The following is a 19471-nucleotide window of genomic DNA, read 5'->3' on the forward strand; positions in this document are numbered from 1 at the left end:
AATCTGCGTTTTAACTGATTAGGCACATAAGCCGTACCATATAGTTTTATTCTCATGACATTTGTCAGAAATTCGGAATGTTTTTGATATTATATTACTTTTTAGGGTTCCGTACCTAAAGGGTAAAAACGGAACCTATTACTAAGCTGTCCGTTTGTCTGTCTGACATAGAGCTCTATTTCTGGAACCTTAATATTAGAAACTTAATTTTTTTACGGAATATGTATAATGATGGCCACTTTAACAACAAGTACTAAAAATAAAAAGAAAAACTTTCAAATAAAGGAGAGTTTTTTTTTTCTTTATGAGGAGGAAATCTTCAAAAGGTACCCGATGACGTGGAAGTGACGCGGGGTTATGTGGGACTTTTACCGCACTAAAACCCCCCGGTGGCCGTCCTCAATGTTTGTTGGAGAACTCCGGGATCTCCGACGGAACGCAACCGAAGTCCTCCAAGCGCGATGCCCCGATCGAGCTCTGCCCTGGGGGAGCAGTTTTCGTTTTTAGTCCAGGAACTACAGGGTCAAACATATAAGGACCTACTATTTTTTGGCGTTTTTCACTTTATCTATTGAACCGTAATAGATGTTACAGTTGACATTTTCACAATGCATTCTATGGCTGCTATAATATCAATTAGTAAATTAGTAGTAAAACGCATGTTTTTTTGGTACGGAACCCTCAGTGTACGAGTTCGATTCGCACATCACCCATTATTTGTATTGAAGTTAAATTGAAGTTGGAATTGAAAACTTCTTTTGCCTCGAGAATAAAAACAATTGACGTCGCCAATAATAGTAGGGGAGCCCAAGAGGGGATTTCGAGAGTGACTCGAACGCGGCAGATTAAGATATGGGAGATACCTTACATCCTATAGAGTATCTTAAACCATCCATTTGGGGGGTTCGCACGGGGAAAATATCGTGAAATGTATAGCAGCTTAATTACATGCTGAAAACAATAAATTTATGACAATCTGAAGATTTGAGGGTGGCGTTAGTAAATAGTAATAATGTTGCAAAAAAGTCGTTACCTGGACATACTTGAGGGCGGTATTTTTTTTAAATATAAAGAAAATAATGCTAGAAAACGGGTTACATCATAATCATACCACACGTTGATGTAGTGAAAAAACAGTCATTTAATAAGAGAATATGTACATACACTATCTGATAGCGTCACTTATTAGCATGAATCCCTGGAAAGTAATGGTGTATAACAAACTAAAGAAAAAGCCAAAATTTATGGAAAATACATTTTTTTTTCAAATCGTCGGTATAAAAAGACCCCTCCACTAAATCGTCAGATGAAGGGTTATGAGAAGTAAAACATCAGCTGGAATTTCCTGTATAATAATTTTACGCCCTCGAGTGTGTCAAGATAACGAAATTTTTTTTGCATTTTCGAAGAGTCACTAACAGTCTTTTGAATCGAATCGTCAGTCTTTCGAATGGGCGACTCACCTGGGGTAACTTAGTATCCCCTTTTGAAAATCTAATGCAATGGTGTAATTTTTTTTCTTCATTTTTACCTCTCGTATGGCTGCAAACCAGCAGATAAATATATTTCTGCTGCGCCTTGAGTATGTCCATCTGACTCATTTTTTTTTACATCTTTCGAATCCTCTAGAAGCTATTCCCACCGTGAATCGAAAAATATCATACAAACATCATACATATCATGAATCAACATATCCTGAAGGTGGTAGAACCCTTTGTGGTTCGACTCCGGCGGCACCACCGCCACACCTATTTCTACCTAATAACTGCAGTGTTAGGTACTGCTGTGTTCCGGTTTGAAGGGTGTGGTAAGGGAGAAAGACTTTTCCGAGGCATTCCAGCTTAGTCCTCAGGGGTAGCGGCGCATCTGTGGCCGACCTCAGGTAGGAATATCTAATCCTATCTGGGGTTGATTACAGATGTCCATGGGCAGCAGTAGCCACTTACCATCAGGTGGACTGCATGCTCGTCTGCTACTCTTATATTATAAAAAAAAAAAACTTTTCTTCACTCACTAAAGTGTAATCTATACAATCGTATAGGTCCAAACGACGCTCGAGTTTCTACCCATTTAGCATCATGGGCTCCCCTACTACTCGTACATTTCGCGGACAGGAACACAGATTCATTAACTGCAAATGTAACTTTGTAATACTTATATAGGATACAAAGTTATTTTATGTACTTGGTGTATCTAGATAACCGGACAGAAATTGCAAAATATTTTAGTTTTTCCGTGAGTTATATACTAAACACTAATTGTATTCTCAATCTTAACCTTCTATGTCTGCTAGAAGTGCCTTAACATTTTGATGATCGGTCAGTCAGTGAGTGACAAAATTACGAACTTTGACTACTTGTAATTCTTAAACTACTGGTTCAAATTAAATGAAATTGGTAATACACCGTGTCTATACAATACTTGCTTGGCTCCTGAAAATTCAGGCTTCTAGCTTCATATGCAACGAAGTTACAGGGGGTCAAAAATGGGCCGAATTGCTTTGGGAAAAGGATGGTACGGCCATGCCGCTTCTTTTGGCTCGATTTGGCGGAGGCACTACCGTGCCTCCAGATAGATATTTTCAAGGTGTACAATACTGTAGAACATTATTTTAATTTATCTTGTAGGGTTCTGCCAGCGTTTCCAATGTAAGCCCAAAAAAATGTATTTATTTACGAAATCTGTAAAATTATCATTGTTTTCTTGTATGTTATGCTTGTATTATTCATACAAACCTTCCAGTTGAATCACTCTATTTATTAAAAAAAAAACTGCATCAAAATCCGTTGCGTAGTTTTAAAGATTTAAGCATACATAGGGACAGAGAAAGCGACTTTGTTTTATACTATGTAGTAATAAACTATTTACATATTTATTTCAACATTATAGCCTCAGTAGTTTCGAAGATAGGAAGAGGGATGGTCAATATTCATATTCTTTTTAAGATATTTTATTCCCAAATTGCAATTCAATATTTAGTTGTTTACATTATGCATTTATTTTTGGGTCACTGAAATGCATATGAGTTTAAAATTTCAACACATTTGGTTCAGTAGTTTGGACCAAATTTGCTGTGACAGGCGAACGGACAAACAAGAGTTATCCTATAAGTGTTCCGTTTTTAGGGTTCCGTACCCAAAGGGTAAAAACGGAACGCTATTACTAAGACTTTGCTGTCTGTCCGTCTGTCACAGGGCTATATCTCTGGAACCGTAATAGATAGACACATGAATTTTTACAGAGGATGCATAACGGTGGCAGCTATAACAACAAATACTAAAAATAAAATAAATTTGAATATTAAAGGGAGTCTCCATACAATAAACCGGATTTTTTCGGCATTTTTCGATCTAACTGTTAAACCGTACTAGGAAGACGGTTGAAATGTTTACAATCCGTGTACTATTAACTGGTATTATTTATACTTATAATAAATCTGTAGAGAGGTCAATTCTGTACATGAAATATATTTCCAAAATAACTATCAAGGGGTGATTAGGGATCGATACTGATGCCAAAAATGCAATCAGTAAAATTTTTGTCTGTCTGTCTGTCTGTCAGTCTGTTTGTATGTATAACCGCTATAGAAACAAAAACTACTAGACGGATTTTAACGAAACTTGGTACAATTATTTTTCATACTCCTGAGCTGGTATGAGTAGTATAGTATACTTTTAATCACGCTACAATCAGTAGGAGCAGAGCAGTGAAGGGAAATGTTGGGAAAACGGGAGAAGTTACTCCATTTTTTAAGCTTCCGTCGCGTGTGCAACCTAAATGGTTAAAGCTACACAGAAATCATGTATGACGGAAATGTTCTCCTTAAAATTATATAAAACTTATCCCACGACAGCATATGTCTATCTTTTATGGTTGACTCACAATAACACGTGTAACTCCCGATAGCTTAGCAGTTCGAAGCTTTCGGATTATATTTGTCTACTCCTACGTTTATAACACTCTCAGTCATCCCTAATTAAAAAAGTTACCAGTATTAACTATTTCATACCAAAGAATCATAGAAATCATACCCCTGAGTGATAAGGGTTGTTCACCCTTAACATTTTTTTTATTTATATGGCAACACAACGTTTGCCGGGTCAGCTAGTAATAAATACAAATAAGAACCATAAAACATATTTAATATAGTTATTTTAATTTTATTATACGCTGATTGCGTATCATTCATAATCACCCCAACGCCATCTATCGTTGTGTGATATAACTAAGTATTATTGAAAATAATAAAATGAATAAATATAAGTAAAAAATAATGAACATTTGGTGGTACGGAAGCCTCCTTGTGCGAGTTTGACTCGTACTTGGCGAATTATTTGTTTTTGTAGGGAACCCTAAAACCATGCATAAAAGAGCTAACGGAAGCTTTTAACCAATAAAACACATACAAAATGTAAAATCATGTCTCCTACATTTTAAAGTACCTTATGATGTTATTTATGAAACAGTATTTGCAGCGGAAGCGAAATAAATTGCAATTTACAACCCCTTTCATGTCGCCGATTGAATATTTTGTGACGTGCAGTTGCACGCAAGTCCAATACAAAACCGGAGAAGATGTTTAAGGGAAAACCAGTTTAAGTATATCAAATATAAAAGTTAATATATATTTTTATATGATAGTGTTCTAAAATAAATTGCTTACTTTGTTATGTCGGTAATTTGCTCATGCAAAAATGATTAGTTTTTATTTTTAGTTTTTCTACCAACGTCTTTGCGAGGTAATGTTGAAATCGGTTAATCGGATTTAGACAGAATTTCATTACTAAATCATAAAGAAATTATGCCCATAAAAATTAATACTTCTTTGAAATTCCTAATTAAAAATATATTAGAAATAAAAAAAACTATTACATCATATCATCATAATTATGATAAATCGATAATATCTTAATATTATCATTCTAACGTAACTCTCTGGCGTAGATATCGTTTCCGCTTCAAAAATCGAACGTCATGGTGCGCCTAACGAAGAATAACGTAAAGAATATACCGCCGAAATTGACTGGTAGAGAATGCCATCAGGCATTAAGTTTGCCCTTTAGTATCTTTTATTTCTATACAAGTATGTTCAATCCTTAATAAATATGATCAATTCTTGTCAGCTTTAGGGTAGGTAAATATTTCACCGCAGTTGTCTTGTCAATGTCGCTTCGTGCGACCAGTCGTCGTCTTGCGCTCGGCGAGAACATACAGACGTTCTGTACGTGCTCTCGCTCCTGTTTTCCACGGTCTAGTCGTGCTACCGCGTGTGCATTGTAAAGTGCAAAGCTCCTCAGGAAGATCAGGCCGTGCTTACTTCCTTGAGCCCCGTGAAAGCGTCGTGCGCGTCACCCCTGACACAATTCGAGTACGCAGATCGAGTTGGAGGGCAAGGTTGGTGGTTTTATCTACTCATTTGCTGGGAAGAGGATTGGGTCATATCTCTTACTATCAAACACGTAATGATATATTCAAACTATAGATACGTTATATGCCCACTAAACAACACAAAAAAGTGAGCGAAACGCGAGCGCATTGACACACACATGCGAGAGCGACTTGAGTCGACACACCAATTGGCTGCTTTTGTATTTTTCAAACTATGCTCGCTATCTTAAATTATTACGAGTATATTTACACACCATACAGCCCATACATACTATATATTGTTAGGAAAGCGTGGACGAACCCGCAACCTACAATCTTTTGTGGTATACGAACCGGACGTTATCTAAATTTCGAGGTGGAGCGTACAAAATATGTAGCTACAGCTACGCACAAAGTCACGGCAGTATCATTTCAATATCACAAAAATCATTTTCATTTCTCAGAATACATCGCGTAGGTGGCATGTAATGAGTGCTTGAGTCGTTACAAGCTCTTAAAAAGGTTCAATCAATTGGAGCTTATGAAGCACCCTTAAAAATACGCAGAATATTTGCGCCATCGCTCATTAGATGCCTCAGATATAACGAGGGGATAATGTCTATTTTCAAGTAAGTAGCGACGCAAAATGCTTATAAATTGGAAAATTTCATTGGATTCTCTACCCACACAACATCTACCAATAATGCCATGTCAAAGCGGGCAATTGCTTAGCGTGAAATTTATATAAAAAAGGTTTTAAAAATAAGTTTTTAAGTAATGTTATTTTACTTTTCGTATACTTTTAAAAAATCCTGTAAAATGATACCCATGTAATGTGCATGAAAAGCAATTGGTCTACAATTCCTACTGGATTTAGAATGGCGTCATCATTATGCATTATCCAAACTAAACGTGTATGCGAAATTACAGCTCAATCGTTTGAATAACTGGTTTAAAATTAAGATGCAAGATTTCAACCCTCGCATTCGTACGAACTTACAAAGCGGTTAAAAATTAAAGACACTCACAGCCCCACTAGGATTCCGTCTAGTTGGTGCCATGGATCATACAAAGATGAATACACAAACACCCAGACCAGAACAAATTTCTAAATTAATTCAAATACCTTTGAGATTGTTTTTTTGTAAATCTCTCAGGTATGCAGGTTTCGTCACGGTGTTTTCCAATAATAATACAATAAAAGCTAGTAAAAATAGGTTCAAGGACATTTACTTCAATTTCCAATCAAACTTTTTAAGAGTTACTTGAAAAGAACTTAACCAATTTGCGTGCGGGAATACGAATTTGAAAATATTTCAAACAAGCCGTCATAATTTTCTACGTCGCTAGCCTAAGATTTTCCGGTCGGCTTACAACAGCCCCACCCTTTGCGCCACTCTACCCTCTAAACGAACTTCATTGTTGTCTACCTGTTGCTGAGAAATCTTTGAGACGGAATGGGACTACTGATTTTATCCTACGGTAAAGTGTAATGTTTGTCGACGTATATATTTTGTTTGTGTTTTCTTTGGCATACCGTTAACTGAATATTTACATGTGATATCTTGTTGGATTCGTCTAAATTGTGTAAGTAACATAGGCTGCTTTACAGTAAAATAATCTTAAGCAGTCAGATTTTTAGTTTTTAACCGACTTCAAAAAGGAGGAGGTTATCAATTCGGCCGGTATCTTTTTTTTTTTTTTATGTATGTACACGAATTACTCCGCCGTTAGTGGACCGATTTTAATAATTCTTTTTTTATTGTATAGAGACGAGCTGGAAGTTGGTCCCATTTAAATATGGTTAGGATCCATCGATGGGTTCTGGAGAAAATGAGGGGAACTCCTCCACCCATGTAAATATAACAGCCATAACTTCGCTGTTTATGAACCTATTATAATGCCTTTCATTTCGTGTGTGTACAATTGCTACAAGTTGGTCCCATTTAAATATGATAATGATCAGAGCGGGTTCTGGAGACAAAATATGTAACTCCTCAACCGATGGGTATAATTGAGTTTTGTTTGAAGATATTTGGTGTAGGTTCTAATGAAATTGCAAAACCAGTTTATCATTGACTATTTAAGGGTCTGATAATGTGGCTCGGAGACAAAATATGTAACTCCTCAACCGATGGGAATAATTGAGTTGTGTTTGAAGATATTGGGTGTAGGTTCTAATGAAATTACAAAGCCAGTTCATCATTGACTATTTAAGGGTCTGATAATGTGGCTCGGAGACAAAATATGTAACTCCTCAACCGATGGGAATAATTGAGTTGTGTTTGAAGATATTTGGTGTAGGTTCTAATGAAATTGCAAGGCCAGTTCATCATTAACTATTTAAGGGTCTGATAATGTGGCTCGGAGACGAAATATGTAACTCCTCAACCGATGGGAATAATTGAGTTGTGTTTGAAGATATTTGGTGTAGGTTCTAATGAAATTACAAAGCCAGTTCATCATTGACTATTTAGGGGTCTGATAATGTGGCTCGGAGTCAAAATATGTAACTCCTCAACCGACGGGAATAATTAAGTTGTGTTTGAAGATATTTGGTATAGGTTCTAATGAAATTACAAAGCCAGTTCATCATTGACTATTTAAGGGTCTGATAATGTGGCTCGGAGACAAAATATGTAACTCCTCAACCGATGGGAATAATTGAGTTGTGTTTGAAGATATTTGGTGTAGGTTCTAATGAAATTGCAAAGCCAGTTCATCATTGACCATTTAAGGGTTTGATAATGTGGCTTGGAGACAAAGTATGTAACTCCTCAACCGATGGGAATAATTGAGTTGTGTTTGAAGATATTTGGTGTAGGTTCTAATGAAATTGCAAAGCCAGTTCATCATTGACTATTTAGGTTAGGTTGGAACGTATAAGACAATATAAAACTAAGCGAGCAGGGCGCGGCAGCGCCCTGCGAGCGGGCTGTTTCAATCAATGTAAATTCAGACCTTACCTTCATTTATGATCACGTTTATACAATTTTATATTGTATTAATATAAATGTTAGTATGTCATCACTAAAAAGGGTGAAAAAAAATTTTTAACAAAAAATACAACCGACTTCTATGTCACTACAAAGTAAAAAATAATTGAAATAAATGTTGGTTTAGCACATATTTCTGAAGTCGGCGCTCATATTAGACACGCTGTTTACATCGTTATCCAACGAAATATATTGAGCGCCGAAATATAAAAGCGAAAAGATACTCACGTTCAAAACGTATTAATCAAGGTTTTGACTAAACTACTGAAGCTAGAATCATGAAATTTGGACTGTAGCTTCATTTTATAACATAGATGCGCACTAAGAACGTATTTTTGGATATTCCACCGTTAAGGGGGTTCAATAGGGATTGAAAGTTAGTATGAAAGTCCGTCAGTTTTAGAGCAAACTCGATGAACATTAATATTTAGCTTTCTAATTTAAAATAATAAAAAACTTATTTAAGAGTTTTCCAAAATCAACCCTTACGGTGGTCAAATTAACAGCTTATTTTAAAATTTGCCAATTTGGAAGCCAGCACTATGAAAGTTAGCCATTGCTTTACTGGTTAGATATAGTGGAACTTAATTTCTACCGTTTATGGACAATCAACCCTAATGTGGGTTAAATACGGGTTGTAAGCTTGAATGAAAGTCCCCCAGTTTTGATGTAATCTCTTTGAAAATCGGTATTTGGCTTTTCGGTAGAAAATAATTAAACACCTATTTCATTGTGTTATGAAAATCATCCCTTAAGGTCGTTTAATGAGGGTTGGAATTTTATTTCAAACTCCGTTAATTTGGAAGCAAGGACTGTAAAAACTTGCATTTGGCTTTCTGGTTGGAAATAATAGAATACCTATTTCACCGTTTTTGGAAAATCAACCCTTAAGGTGGTTTAATAGGGGATGGTACTTTATTTTAAAATCCGGTATTTTGGAAACAAGGACTGTAAAAATAGCATTTATTTTTCTGGTTCGTAATAATAGACCTTCTTTACTACCTTTTATGGAAAATCTACGCTTAAGAGGGTAAAAAAGGGGTTGAAAGTTTGTATGGAAGTCCCCCAGTTTTGATGTAATCTGTTTGAAGATTGGTATTTGGCTTTTTGGTAGAAAATAGTTAAACATCTATTTCATTGTTCTTGGAAAATCATCCCTTAAGGTCGTTTAATAAGGGATGGAACTTTATTTTAAAATCCGTCAATTTGGAAGCAAGGGCTGTGAAAATTTGCAATTGGCTTTCTGTTTGGGAATTATAGATTTTTTTGCACCATTTATGGAAAATCTACCCCTATGTGGGTAAAACAGTGGTTAAAAGTTTGTTTAAATGTAAGCCGATTTTGAAGTAACGTCTATGAAAATTAATATTTGGCTTTCTGATTAAAGTAATAGGACACTTATTTCACCGTTTTTGGAAAATCATTACTTAAGGTCGTTAAGTAAGGGTTGAAACAGGTTTTATATAATCCATTCATTTGGAAGGAAGCACTATGAAAATAATCATTAGACACAATGAAGCATCTGAGTCACTGTCTTTTTTTTAGATCAACCCTTAAGACGGCTATAAAAGGGTGTACCTACGCTGTATGCCTTTCTGTTTGCACACCTGTATCAGCATTTTTACCTACTCTGTTGAGTACAAATCAACCCCATTAGGGTACTATAAGTAAAGAAAGTTTCTTTAGAAACCGATATTGAAGTTATACTTCCTTTGGCGTGTCTGGATAAAGAACAGAGTGCACGGAGGTTTAGTGTAGGGCGATATTCTACGGGCTGTCGTAACATATTTTTTAACATGGAGTGCAGAACAGCGGTTTTTTTAGTAACGCGCACACACGCGGGCCACACACCACCCATGGGTCACGGATTGCCGACCGTTGATGTTGAACATTTTTACATTCAGAAATTAGCTAATGAAATATTTATTGATACATATGTACATAATATACATAAAATAATTGTAAAAGGTATGCTCAGGTTTAATCAATTAAACTTCGATATCCAACAGATTACGTTTTATTAATCCCTTTTTACACAAATCCGAACAAGAATAATTCACTCCTCGGCTCATTCCAATCTACCCTACATAACATTTTATAATTGTCAATCTAAGTATTGCCATATTAATATCATATTATTTGTATTTAGTTTTATAAATTTAAATGAAGTAACATATTATATAAACACATAAAATTATTATGTCTCGAAATAATATTGTTATGCTAAAATACATCAGATCAGTATGGTATTAAATAATATTAAAACTATAATGATATCGTAACCTTACAGCTCGGCCATCCTCATAAGGGTTGGTCCCTCACACCTAGTTATAATTTATATTCAATTACTTCTACTTTATTGATCTTATCATAAGTTACAACGTTCAGTTTCTATTTAAATAGTCACAGATAGTCTTCACAAGTTTCATACTAAATTCTAGTTCACAAGTGTCATCAAATAGCATAGTCAAACTGATCAGTTCACATAAAACACAAAGTCTGTCATGATCTGCGAACATCTGTACCATATCGTGTATGTCGACGATATCCCAATACCGCACTTTATTAATAAACTGAACGAAACGACTTTAATGTGAGAATCACTTTTATTCACTTTTATTTACAATTCGAGCAGAGTAACGGCTTACACGACTGATTAAATGCGAATGAACCACGCTCTACCAGCGCGTGGACTTAAAATACTACTCGAGTGACAAACAGCATAAGAACTACCTCACATCACTTGTTTTGTTATAACAAGTGACGTGATTCACAATAAATTTAACTGTTAATAAAATAACATTATATTGAAAATATTGTTTTAAAAATACGAGAATAAGTATTTTAATATTATTATAATTTATTTGGTATGACTAACAAAGTGTTTTGAAGTACTACCGGAAATCGTCCATATTTTAATCTAAATATTAATTCCACATTGACAATCAAAATTGACATTTTTTTTTTTTTTTTTTTTATAATATATGAGTAACAGACGAGCATGCAGTCCACCTGATGGTAAGTGGCTACTGCCGCCCATGGACATCTGTAATCAACCCCAGATAGAATTAGATATTCCTACCTGAGGTCGGCCACAGATGCGCCGCTACCCCTGAGGACTAAGCTGGAACGCCTCGAAAAAGATGTCTCCCTTACCACACCAACACAGCAGCGCTTAACACTGCTGTTTTTAGGCAGAAATAGGTGTGGCGGTGGTGCCGCCGGAGTCGAACCACAAAGGGTTCTACCACCTTCTAAATACATAATAAAAATTTATATTATAATGAATTTTACGTTACTCCAAATAATTTATCTTACATAAATTACATTTGTTTTAATAAACAAGCGCGTTACAACACGCAAATATTCCTTACAAGTTTTCATAAATCGCCAAAAGAGGGCGCTACTAGTAGGATGCAAATTAAACTAAGTTTTGTTTATAAAACAATAAAATTGGAGTCATAATAATCTAATTGATTTTTACCCGACTGCCAAGGAAGGGTTATGTTTTTCGCGCGTATCTTGTATGTTTGTCTTTATTTATTTGATCCGATCTAACAAACGGCTGGATGAATTTCAACAGTTAAAGTGTCATTATATTTGTCTCAACGACCCGAGTGTCCTTAGATAGGTGTTAGTAAAAAAAAATCAAAATGGCGGATTTTTGGCGCGAAATAGTAAGACATTTAAAAAAAAAAGTTAACCGAACCTATCGAGTAGGGTATCAAATGAAAGGAAATTAAACGGAGATTATAAAAACATATTTGTATATATATAAAACAGTAAGGTGACTGACTGACTGACTAACTAAATGACTTTTTCATTTTTCAGAAATCAACGTACAGCCTAAACCAAGGACCTTACAGTTCTGAAATTTTGCACACAGGTTCTCTATATAGCTTGAATAAGTACTAAGAAAGGCATTTTGGAAATTCTACCCTTAAGAGGGTAAAATGGGGGAAAACAGTTTTTTTGAAATCCTTTAATTTTGAAGCAACTACTATAAAAATTTGTATTTGGCTTTCTGAATAGGAACAAGGACGCACTTATTTATCCCCCTCCAAAAAATCAACCCCGTAGAGGGTAAAATAAGGGTTAAAAGTTCATTTGAACAATCGTCAATTTTGAAGCAAACACTATGACATGTTGTTTTAGGCTTTTTGGATAAAAATAATGAAATGCTACCTCTAACGAGGTAAAATAATGACCGAAACTTTGATTTACTGAAGTTATATATTTTATAGGTCGTAAATGGTGAATTTTTTCGCAAAATAGTAACACGTTTTAAAAAAAGTTAACCAAACCTATCGAGTAGGGTGTCAAAATAAAGGAAATTAAGAGGAGATTACATATACATTATATAATATATCTTATATATAAAATTCTCGTGTTAGTTACCGTACTCCTCCGAAACGGCTTCACCGATTTTCACCAAATTTTATATACATATTCAGTAGGTCTGAGAATCGGCCACTATCTTTTTTTTACACCTAAGTGATAAGGGTTGTTCATCCTTAAATTTTTTTTTATTTATATGGCAACACAACGTTTGCCGGGTCAGCTAGTACATATATACTCGTATATACACATCGAGATGACTGTCTGACTAAATGAGAGAGTTGCTGTGCCAGAGATCAACGCAAAGGGAAACCGCTGAACTTAAGCGTGCTGAAATTTTACACATAGGTTCTTTATATAGCGTAAATGAACACTACGAGGATAAAATAGGATAATATTGTTTGAACATCTTTTGTTTTTGAAGCAGACACCTACTATGAAACTTTGTATTTGGCTTTCTGGATAAAAATAATGAAATGCCTATTTCACTGCTTTTGGAAATTCTACATCAGCCTTTTTGGTGCAGTCGGGTTTTTGATTTTTTAAATTAATTACTTGTTACTTTGAAGGTTTATGCAACAATATGAATTATTAAAAATAAATTACAAAATCAATGTTTTAAAATCAGTCGAAAGAGTCAGTGCAATGTCTAAGAGACATTGAGGTTAGATCAATAACAGTATTGTAATTACGAATAATTATTTTAAACATTAAATATTATAATATAAACGTAAGATACAGATTTACACCCATAAATAATTATTTTAAACATTAAATGTTATAATATAAACATAAGATACTGATTTGCGCCCATATGTACTGCCCGCTCATAACCTTTGCGTTTTAAAATCACAATCATGTCCATTTAGTCAATTGTGTGATCTGCAATCATCTGCGTTTTATTCGCTGATTGCTCACAATCCTAAATAATTAAAGTTACGATCTGCAATCATCTGCGTTACAATCACTGTTTGCTCATAGCCCTAAATTATCAATATTTAAAGCTATGATCTGCAATCATTTGTATTAGGAACGCTGATTGCTCATAACAATAATTATCAAAATGTATAGTCTGTCACGATCTGTGTCATCTGTGCAATCAGCACTGACACTCGTAACCTATACACATCTTCAATTTAATTAAATTATCTAAAATCTATTATTTTCATCTATAATATATAGACCTATCCTAGGAACTAGATCTCTTTTTATCATTGTAGTCCGCAGCGCATTACAGTCTGTTACTATCTTAAATTTTATGCCTAACAAATAAACTCGAAATCTATTTAGCGATGCAACAACCGCCAAGGTTTCTAGATCAAATGAGTGAAATTTTTGTTCATCTGCTGTCGTTTTTCGACTGTAATAAGCCACGGGCCTCATAAATCCCTCTTTGTCACGTTGCATAAGTATGCCTGCAATGCCATATTTTGAGGCATCCGTATGCAACTCAGTTTCTAATTTGGAGTCATATAAGGCAAGAATAGGTCGTTCTATCAATTTAGCTTTCAAAGTTTCAAACGCCTTCGTATGTTCATCAGTCCATTTCCACGTGAAATGCTTCTTTAAAAGGTCTGTTAGTGGTCGTGTTATTAATGAAAAATCCTTTACAAATCGTCTAAAAAAGCTAGTTAATCCAACGAACCGTCTAACATCGTGAACATCTTTAAGTACAGGAAAGTCTGACACGGCTGCTACTTTTCGAGAACCAGGACGGATACCCGAACCACTGACTTCAAAGCCAAGAAAATCAATTTTCTTTAAAAAAAAAAACATTTCTATAATTTAAGAGTAAGCCCTGCATCTCGAAAAATGCTCAATACTTCATCTAATCTAGTTAAACCCTCACTAAATGTACGCGCAGGGATCAATATGTCATCCATAAAAACTAATGCGTAGCTAACTTTAGACAAAATATTATTCATTGTCCTTTGGAAGACTTATGGCGCATTTGCCAGACCAAAGGGCATTCTTTTAAACTGATATTGGCCATCAGGTGTAACAAATGCGGTTTTATCCTGAGAACCTTCATCCATGGGTATCTGGTAGTAACCAGAAGCTAAGTCTAGACTGATGAATAATGAATTACCAGCCAGGCGGTCTAACTGGTCGTCAATTAATGGCAAGGGAAAATGCTCCTTTTTAGTTTTTCTATTAAGAGCGCGATAGTCAATACAAAGACGTTTATCGCCAGTCTTTTTTTTCACCAATAAAACCGGACTTGCATAAGCTGAACTAGACTCACAAATTATATCTGCGTCGAGCATTTCCTTTACCATTGATTGATTTGACTTGTTCCCTTTCTGGATATGGTAACCTATAAGGTCTATAAACAACTGGGTTATTATCAGTTAGTTCAATTTTAATTTTATCGACATTTGTAAAACCTAAATCCGTCATATTTTGTGAAAAACACTCGTTGTAGCGCTGTAATAAATCTTTTAATTGCCGAACTTCACTACTAGATAAGTTTTCATCATATTTTAATATTTCATCAATCTTAGAATCATTAAAATCTAATATATTAACATCAACGCTTTCATCTGTACGTAACGCACGTGTCACCAAGTACCCTTGGTCGAATATCAATACCTCAGTAAATGATATGTTTTGCATTAATAATGCACCTATCCCGTTTTGAATACTATATTCACCCGGCATCAAGTCTTGTCTCATTCTTTACCAGATGACCCTCGCAAAGAACCATTAACATACACTGTACCCGAAAAGTCCTTGACATCAGTGCAGATTTTTACTATCGACGTAATACCAGGTAAGATATTTATACTCTCGCAGAGTGTAAGCTTTAATTTTAGTGGCAAAGACCGTCCAAATATTAATTCATCATCAGTTTTAGTAATAGTAATACCAGGTTTTTCCGTAAAACTATGACCAATCAAAATTGCATCTTCGACGATATAGGCATCGACTATTTCTGATATCCCCTGTATTTCAATCTTAATAGTAACTTTTCCAATGGGCAATAAAAAATTAGATCCTATGCCCCGCATTGTGGGCATATGTCCAACGGACCATCGTATTCCTAACTTTTCGGCTACACTACGACGTAACAAAGTGCATTGGCTGCCTAAATCAACGTAGCCTTGCAAAGGCTGGTCATTAAGTTTCAATTTTATGACATATTTATCATTACTGGTATCACGGCTCACGTCTAAGGCCAGAACTGCCTTATTAGGGCGAGCGAAGCGAGTCCTCTATAATTCGAAAATCTTGCAAGCTTTCCATCCCTTTTTTGAAAAAACTACAGGGCTTATAAATTTGAAACTTAACATAGTTACTTAAGGTCATGTCTAGATTGGACCAACACGATTGAAACAAAAAAAAAACTTTTTTATCATATTTAAATTTAGTGTAACATTGATGGCTGTATGACTTGGATTATTTTTGTTTAAATAATGGCAGAATAAAAAAAACGTCATGATGAATGCAGACATTTATGACATAATTATGTCAATCAAATATATGAAAATGCTAAGGTGGCAGCGTTTCACCGACGTTTCACCGGTGTATTTTAAAAGCGTTTTGTTTCAATTTTTTCTTTGTTTTATAATATAGGAGTAGCCGACGAGCATACAGTCCATATGATGGTAAGTGGCTACTGCCGCACATGGACATCTGTCTGGACATCCACAGAAGCGCCGCTCCCCTGAGGACTAAACTGGAACGTCTCAGATAAGTTTTTTTAATAATATATGAGTAGCAGACCACCACCACCTGCATGCAGCATGCAGTCCACCTGTACAGCCGTCCATGGACATCTGCAATCAAACCCAGATAGTATTACATATTCCTACCTGAGGTCGGCCACAGGTGCGCCGTTACCCCTGGACTAAACTGGACTAAGCTGGAACGCCTCGAAAAACCATGTTTCCCTTACCACACTTTTCGAACCAGAACACAGCGCTGCTGTTATGAGGCAGAACTAGGTGTGGCGGTGGTGCCGCCGGAGTCGAACCACATAGGGTTCTACCACCTTAATTTAAACTATCCGTCCGATTTATTTAGTGTCAAAGAAAAAGTTAATCTAATTACAATATGCGTACCGAAAATGTATCTAATTAATTACTATTAATCCATTCATATAAAATTTACGTATCATCGTATGGTAGGTACATCAATATAGCTCTGACAACTAAGTATAGTATAGCCATATCTTTATGAATTGTATTCTCCAGGTTATACTGGTGTACTTATAGACTGTAATACTGTAAAGTTTCATTCAAATTAATTAATATAAGGCACAAACATCCTTCCATACTCACAAACTTTCGCCTTTATAATATTCGTTGGATAAATGTTTTGACGCAGTGCAGTTTCAAAAACTCCACATATCCGATTAATCTAAGTTTTTGTTTACAGTGGGAAATTATAAAACGATCAAATAAAAATAAAAACTTAGCGACTGATAATGGCAAACTGTTTTAATAACTTGCGCGACTACATTACTAAGTGAGCGACTACATTACTAAGTGAGCGACTGGAAATATAGAGAGGCAACTTTAGTATTAAGATAGATTAGGTTTTTGTAAATGAATTGGTTAGGTTAGGTTGGAACATATAAGACAATATAAAACGAAGCGAGCAGGGCGCGACAGCGCACAGCGAGCGGGTGGGCCCAATCTGTATCAATTCAGACCTTACCTTTATTCATGATCAATGACATGAGCACACAATATTCTACTTATTATAGTATTTTTCAAAGTGATTTTTGTATTCGAAACACCTCATTTAAACATAAAATGCTGCTCAGTATTAAAAAAAAAAACAATTTGCTAAATATTGAATAAAACGCAGGACGTAATGTTTACACTTAGAAAAATATTAGGTCGCTCAAATTAATATTTGTAAGTTGCTGTTCTGTTGATTTCTCGTCACTCGCAGCCAGTTGCTCTCTTAGTAATACTATAACCAAAATTCATTATTTTTGTCATTCAAAACTTTTATTTGCAGTCACTCGTTTAAATACTACCCGTTTAGAATCCATCCGCAAATTTCATTTCCATCGTCAAAAAATACTTTGTTTGTGACAAAAAGCCCAGTGACAAATTTACAATTTAGCGACTATCACATTGTGTTTTACGGAAATTCGTTCCTGTATTGTATAGAATTGGTTATGTTAGGTAGAAACATAAAAGAAAATACAAAACTAATTGAGCAGGCCACACACATAATTCATTAATTTAATTCATAAATTTAATAGTTAATTTAACAATTAATAAAAATGTTATTTAATAGAATTAATTAGTAGCTCATTCGCAGGTTTACGGTATGTATCCCTCGGAGCTTTAGTAAATTAAAGAAGTCGTGGTGAATTCAACATTCACTGATAAATGACCCAAATCGACATGAAGAGAATCATAAAGGTCATTCACCATCTTGTTAATTGGTAACAGACCCCAGATTAGCTTATAATGTACTGCGTTTCAGACATCCACAATAGCTTATACCTATATATACTTAAAAAAATTTTTTTGCAAATCAGACGCAATAATTTTATAAGTATGGCGGAGTTTAAATTCGAGAGTAAAAAGATACCAAGGATAAATCGCAAAAAAATTACAATCCCAATAAATTGATCTAATATAAGTTATCCACCACAAGCATTTAAAGTGGTTCTGGTTCTGGATCAAAGGTAGCTTTGCTCTTCATAGGTCTTCTGACGAAAGGTAGATTTAATAATTTATTGTTAATTAATAAGTGACCACATCATCTTTGATATAGGATCTTAAACTGTATTCAGTTTAAGATCCTATATCAAAGATGATGATGTGTGTTCAGTGTGTGTGTTCACGATACGCGAGCCCTTATAAAGCTGCGCTTTTTGCTAGTCAGCCGTCGCGCGTCCGTCGCGCCCGGCGTTCCCGCCTCCCCGCATCACGCCGGCTAGCCCGGCGCAAGCGGCCGTGACACCATCGCCTCCCGGAGTTGAGCGCCCACCGCCACATACCCCGGCCTGGTTGTCGGAGTTCTCTCCAGGCACCAGGCAGAAGTATGATGAGCTGGTCAGGTCGCAGCACATCCGGGAGGACACCACCCCGGACGAAGTCACGGATACCCTCCTTGACTTCGTTTTGGAGGCTACCCGCGCGAAGAAAGCCCCTGGACCGGAGGTAGCTGCGGTCCAAGACTTCTGGGACAGCTACCGCGCCGACCGGGCCCAGAGGCGCCGGAGAAGCCCAGAAGAGGACGCCGCAGCCGCCTCCAGGGACATGAAACGTCCCACTATCCGGGATCCGCGGCTGAGAGGCCGGGTACTACGGATCTTTTCCGACCCAGGCCCTCGCCCGGTATCGGAATCGACATCCATGCCGAGCGACACACCCACGCCGGCTCCCAGCTCCTTCGCTGCGGTGACCGCGGGCGCCCCGTGCCCGTCACCAGTAGCCAGGGAGACCTCAGCAGCGCCGCGCGCCCCTGACGCCCGACGCCCCTCCAATATCCCGCAGGCCACTCAAAGGCCCGCGGCCCCTGCTAAGCGCACCGACCCGCAGAGAGCGTCGGGCGCAACGCAGCCCGCCGCCCAGCCCGCCGCCCGGCCCGCCGCGACCGCGACTGCGACCACGAGTGCGCCACGAGCCGCGCCGCCGCAGCCGCGCGCCCTGTCGCCGCAACCGAGCACCAGTGCAGCCCAGGGAGCAGCAGCAGGATCGCCAACTACTGCAGCCCCCTCTATCGGCCAGCAAGAGCCGCCTAAGACACGCTTCCCTCCGCTCATCGTGGAGAAGCTCCCCAACTGGCACCACCATTTT

The sequence above is a fragment of the Epargyreus clarus genome, unplaced genomic scaffold, assembly GCF_041222505.1.
Source record: "Epargyreus clarus isolate Ecla_fem2 unplaced genomic scaffold, WU_Ecla_fem_2.2 ptg000013l, whole genome shotgun sequence".
NCBI classification, from domain to species: domain Eukaryota; kingdom Metazoa; phylum Arthropoda; class Insecta; order Lepidoptera; family Hesperiidae; genus Epargyreus; species Epargyreus clarus.